Here is a 6,545-nt window from a genome sequence, read left to right on the forward strand (position 1 = left end):
AAATTTCGTCAGGTGAAGACTATAGTGACTCCTGTTACACAAACAGAGCGTTTTCCTCTGGGTACTTTCACAGAATCTCTCTGCTTTTTAAAACAATAGGTTTATGTTTTAAATTTTGGCATAGGTTTCATATGCCATAAAATTCACCCACATAAAGCGTAAGTTCAGAGGTTTTCAGTATATTCACAGATTTGGGCAACCATTACCGCAATCTCATTTTAGAGCAGTTTCAATATCCCCCAAAGAACCCCCATACCCATTAGCGGTCATTCCCCACTTCTGCTTCCTCACCCCGTCCCATCCCCAAGGAACCACTAATCTATTTTCTGTCTCTATGGATTTACCTATTCTGCACATTTCACATAAATGGAATCCTAGAATACGCCGTCTTTTGTGACTGGCTTCTTCTCTGAGCATCACGTTTTCAAGGTTCGTCCATGTTGTAGCATGTGTCAGTACTTCATTCTGTTTTATTGCTCAATAATATTCCATTACATAGATGTGCTACATTTTATTTATCCATCAATTAGTTGATGAAGATGTGGGTTGCTTACACTTTTTGGCTACCGTGGATAATGCTACTGTGAACATTAGCATAAAAATTTTTGAATAGACATATGCTTTAATCTGTTGTGTTTTTGTTTTTTTTAAGGAAGAGGAAAACCAGACCAAGTGCTAGAACCTAAGATTCCAATTTCTAATAAAGCACTCTTTGTACCCACTATATTCTGGAAATTTTAGAAATACAAGTTATTTATAAAACTTCAATATCACACCTTGCTTCTACTTCTGGACTTGATTTGCATCCAAAATGTGGAAACATATTTTGAATCTTTTCTCAAAATATTTTAAACATCTTTGCGTGTGCTCATAATCACTTCATAGGTGATAGGTGGTGATGCCATCCTTCTAGTAAGTCTTCGAGGTCTGTTGCCTGTAATATAATTTTTTAAAATAATAAATCATTGTGAATTCTGTGGAGAGTTCTTACGGAATGAGCCACCCTGTCATGGGTCTTAGAATGCTGGGCAAGTAAATGCTGTGCAGACCTACGTGGCTGTAATACATCAGCGTAGTGTAAACAGTGTTAGGTTAAAATGAGTGCCTAAATGAGCTGTGATCACAAGTGTGCTGCACTGCTCCAAGTACAGAAATTGCATCCAGCCAGTGGGAAGCAGCCTCCCAGAAAGGCAGCCCTCTGGAAGCCAAACCACAGCAGCTGGTTAAGAGTATTTTCATTTGCCTCCTTCTCTGGAGTCTGCTGGGTTTCCTCACTGGTTTCCTAGTCCCAGCCCTGCAGTCCACTTCATATCAGCCTTTAGATTGCTCTTTTGCAAACACCTGGCTGTTGGTTGATTATTCAACCCACAGAATATGAGTTTCAAAAGGCATTATAGAAATGACCTAAATCAACTCTCTCCTTTACCCTTTGATATTTTGAAGCTGAGAAAAAGTAGATCTGCCAAGACTAAATAACCCATACTATTCTGGGACCCCTAAATCCTAATCCAGGCTAATCCTAACCAAAGAGAGGCCCCAAACCTGGGAATTGTGGCTGTGACTATAAGACATGACATTTGTTCCTAAGTGGTTTGAACAATTTTATTTGTCTTTGGCTTAGACTCCTGAAGTGGGATTCTCAAATGTGGCTTAGGAACCCTGAATCTCTCTGTTCTTATTCCTGTGAGGTTTAGTGTCCTAAACTACTGATTTTTCCATGTGCTTTAAATCTAACTTTTCCATGGGGTTGGGGGAGGTGCTTCTGGTTCTTTCCTTGGCCTGATCCTGTGTCATTTGCCTCCATTCTGGGTTTTGTTTCTTTTCCCAGTTGATTGAGGTCTGGGCAGTTAAGTCCTACAAAAGTGGGTCCAAGGAATGGTAGGTAAATACTAATGGAAAGAATGCAGATATTTGGCACAATTAGAGGGAAATTTGAGGAAAACTCATATTTTCAGGAAGAACCAAAAGTTTCCACCCCTATGAAGCAATGCCCTTTCCTCACCTCTCCGTCTATGTCAAGGGCACATTATAAATGCTAAAATGTATTTTCATATCACCTCCTCCCTTGCCAATATCGCGTTCATTTGTTTCTTGATTTCTTGACTACATGCTTTCTTTCTACTTACAATGCTCCGTTCTAGAACCAGAATTTTCATTCTCATTCTTTTTATGCAAATCTTGCTTTCATTTAAGACCCACTATAAGTGACTGGCCCTTTTTCACAAAGCTTTCTCTTCTAAGCACCACCCTTTAGGAACATTGTATACTTCTGTATTCCTCCACCATTTAGTTTACACTTTTAAATCACAAGCTCTACTAAATATTGCTTAATTATCTCCAGACATTTCATATATTGTATCTACTCAGTTTCGCCAAGGACAATGGACTGCCATGGGCAAGAGCTATGCTTTCTGTATCTGTTAAATTTCCCCCATAGTATTGGGCACAGGGACAGGAGTTAGTAAATATTAAATATTTTCATTTAAACTAATTCATAAACTGGATTTCAAGACTAATTTTATTTATATCCACTTTATGTGGGAGCACGCACATTTTCATTATCAGTTACCTTGCAAGATGAGGATCAAAAAAAAGAAATGCATGGAAGGCAGTATTGATTGGTGTTAGGCTCTGACTGTGTGCCAGGTACTGTGAGGGGTACTGGGCATGCAAAGAGGAATAAAGCATGGTTCTTCTCTCAAGAAATATAGAGTCCAGTAGGGAGACAACTATGTAAGCAAATAGGTTCAATAATGAATAGGACATTCTAGGCACAGAACAACATAAACCAAGGTGTGGAGAAAGAGCTGAGCATAATATGTTTGTGTCTATGTGTTTAAGATTGTTAGCAGCTTAAAGGAAAGAGTGGGCCATATGGCAGCAATTGAAAGTTTAACAATAAATTGAAATAACATACCAGTGCTGTCCAAGAGAACTTTCAGCAATGGTGGAAATATTCTATATATGTGCTGCCCAATATGGCAGCCACTAGTCACATGTGGTTACTGAGCCCTGAAATGTGATTGTGTGACTGAGGAACTACATTTTAATTTTCATTTTAGTTGTAATTAATTTAAATAGTCACATGTGGCTATTGGTTACCATATTACACAGCCCAGGTCTAGATAGCCAAGCTAGATGCAATGGAATTTTCTGGGTTATATGCAGAATTTTATCATTTATTCCATCTGTCTCTATGCTCCAGATTGATGAGTCCAGGAGAAGATAAAATGTGCTGCAGTGAATGGCTTTGAGTTTTCACATCTCCTTTCAAAGCTTCAATTTCTTCATCATTAAAAATGATAGTAATGATATACTTCTCATGGGTTTGGGGGAGGATTAAATGAAATATATGTGAGAACACTTTGTAAACTTAATATGTATGAAAATACTTTCTAAACTATCTCAAGTTCTAGGGGTGCCTGAGTGGTTCGGTCAGTTAAGGGTCGGGCTTCAGCTCAAATCATGATCCCAGGGTCCTGGGATCAAGCCCCACATCTGGCTCCCTGCTCAGCAGAGCGCCTGCTTCTCCCTCTCCCTCTGCTGCTCCCCCTACTTGTGCTCTTTCTCCCTCTCTCTGTCAAATAAATAAATAAAATCTTTAAAAAAATAATTAAAAATAAACCATCTCAAGTTCTAAAACAGTGATTTTCATTGGGGGCATTTGGCAAATCTGTGGGTGCTTTTTCTTTGCCAGATTGGTTAAGGGCAATGTGCTGTTAACACGCAGGGCCCAGAGAGATGAGATGTCTTATAACACATGGAACATTCATGCAAAAGTGAAAACGTAAATTCTTCTAATGAACACTTATGTAGGTAAAAAATCTACTTCTTATTATCGAGCCCAGAATTTATTCTGTTTTATATATAAACAGAAAGCATTTCTATATGCTTTCAATAAACACTGATTTATCCAAGAAGGTAACTTCCATGTAAACTAAAAGAAAGACATACTTTGTATCATTTGAGAGTTAGTCACCATTTCTGAAAATCAACATACAAATGTCAGTGCCACTAATAATATCTGAAACTCCTTAATCAGCCTGTATTTGCAATGATCGCACTTATTGTGATTTCTATATATAGATACGTCTGATTATTTCATTGTCTTCAGTGTAGATAGTCCCTGTGAATTTACATATAGAATTATATGTTATACCATTATAAATAGTTTTCCTTTTATGTCTCCTTTGTGTTATAGTTCAAGCTCTATATTGATTTTTTTTTGAAATTATGTGGGTAGGTAGATTATATTACCTATTAATATGATTTCAGAGTAGTAAAAGAACCATTACCAAATATTCATTCTATGGCACTGGTAGCACTAGTTTTAATAGGGTTGAGAGCCATTGTTTTAAACCAATGCGGTCCTTGTTCTCATTGTTTGCTATAATCTCTTAACCCGTCAGAGTATTTTACATTTCTATGAAAAACACATATTGCCACTTATATAGTGCACTAATGCTCTCCTTTTTAAGGTGGGGCAACATTTCTGAGCTGGAAGGGGGAAGTACCTGGATAGCTGACCTAAACGGCTTAGGAGGAGCACAGATCTCTCTTGAATATTCTGTCCAAATGTGGACAGTGGATTTGTACTTTCCAGGAGCAATTCTTATACGGTGCTAGAACATTTAAACAAAGGCTTACTAATAATCTAGAGAAAATTGAAGTGCAAATATGAATATCATAAAACTAGATAAACTAGTTTATACAACACCCTCATCATTAATTTGGGGTTCCTCCTTCCTAGATCAAGTTTTGTTTCCAGGGACTGCTTATCTTTAACCTCTGCCTTAAAAACACCTTGGAGAGTTGGAAATTCAAACCAAAACAAGGGACACTGAGTGAGGTAAACATTTCCTCTTTTCTAATTATCTAAGGCCTTCCTTGAAGTATCTCCTTCTTTCCTTCTTCCTTCCTTCCTGCTCTTCCATTTATAATTAAGGTCAGGAACATTCACTTCTGTTGAGGAATCTTCACCCCTACAGACACAAGGGCAACACTCACTGCAAGATCAGCTCTACAAGACAATCCTGGGGAAGATAATGTACTGGTTCCAGCATCTCTTCAAGAGTGCCAGGTTTTATAAAAAGTAACAAACTTACCTAAGATCACGGCTAGGAGGGTGTAGGGCATGAACCAGAACTTGACAGAGCTGCTGAATTCCAGGCTGATAAATAGTACATTCATTTTAATGGGCAGACTATCGCTTCTGGTTGGTTGATAGCTATGCTGTGCTGATGTAAAATGAGTTTAGTACCACTTGGATTTGCTCATTACTCCATGATACCCAAGAGTCATGAAGTATCCCAATAACTGGAGATTTTCTTGGTGACCAAGGGGATAACCTACATCCTTGGCAATTTTGCAGGGTAAGATGGCCAGGATGACTGGTTTGTTTTGAAGACTACTTGGTCTTTGAATGGCTTTTTAAAGCTACAATCTACACCATCCATGAAGTAGATCCATGATCAGGGAATGAAGATATGAAGCTGAGGTGTGTGTATGCTAAAAGAAATCGAAGTTAAAAAGTAACTAAAATACTTAACAATGCTCTCAAAATAAAGTCTATTAATTTTTAAAATAACTAAAATAAAAATTATTTTGAAACTGAAATACTTGCGTTGTGTCTAAACCAAGACATAATATTATTTTTAGGAATTAAATTTGTATTCAAATAATTTTTAAAAATTCAAGAAGCTTCCAAGCTCTTTTTAATGTTTTTCTTATCTAAGATAATGTTAATTGTGGGGGGTTTTTCTGTGATGGAATATGACAATATTTGTTTATCAATTTATAATATTCAGACTGCTTTCATACGCATTTATTTTTATTTTTTTAAATTTTTATTATGTTATGTTAGTCACCATACAATACATCATTAGTTTTTGATGTAGTGTTCCATGATTCATTGTTTGCGTATGACACCCAGTGCTCCATGCAATACATGCCCTCCTTAATACCCATCACCGGGCTAGCCCCTCCCCACTCCTCCTCCCCTCTGAAAACCTCATATGAAATTTTTTTCAGTTGAGGGATGCCTGGGTGGCTCAGTCGGTTAAGTGCCTGCCTTTGGCTCAGGTCATGATCCCAAGGTCCTGGGATCCAGTCCTGCATTGGGCTTTCAGCTCAGGGAGGAGCCTGCTTCTCCCTCTACCTGCTCTGCCTGCTGCTCCCCCGCTTGTTGTGCTCTCTCTTTCTCTCTCTCTCTTTGACAAATAAATAAAATCTTAAAAAAATTTTTTTTTCAGTTGTCAGAGGGACAGTTTAATGTAGTGGTTAAAAGTATAGATTTTAGGGGTGCCTGGGTGGCTCAGTTGTTAAGTGTCTGCCTTGGGCTCAGGGTGATCCCAGCGGAGCCTGCTTCTTCCTCACCCACTCCCCCTGCTTGTGTTCCCTCTCTCGCTGGCTGTCTCTCTCTCTCTGTCGAATAAATAAATAAAATCTTAAAAAAAAAAAAAAGAAGAAGTAGAGATTTTAGAGCCAGACTACCTGGGGTTTGAACTCCATCTTCCCCAATTAGTAGCTGTGTAATCTTAAATGAG

This window comes from Ailuropoda melanoleuca, chromosome 11, assembly GCF_002007445.2.
Source record: "Ailuropoda melanoleuca isolate Jingjing chromosome 11, ASM200744v2, whole genome shotgun sequence".
NCBI classification, from domain to species: Eukaryota; Metazoa; Chordata; class Mammalia; order Carnivora; family Ursidae; genus Ailuropoda; species Ailuropoda melanoleuca.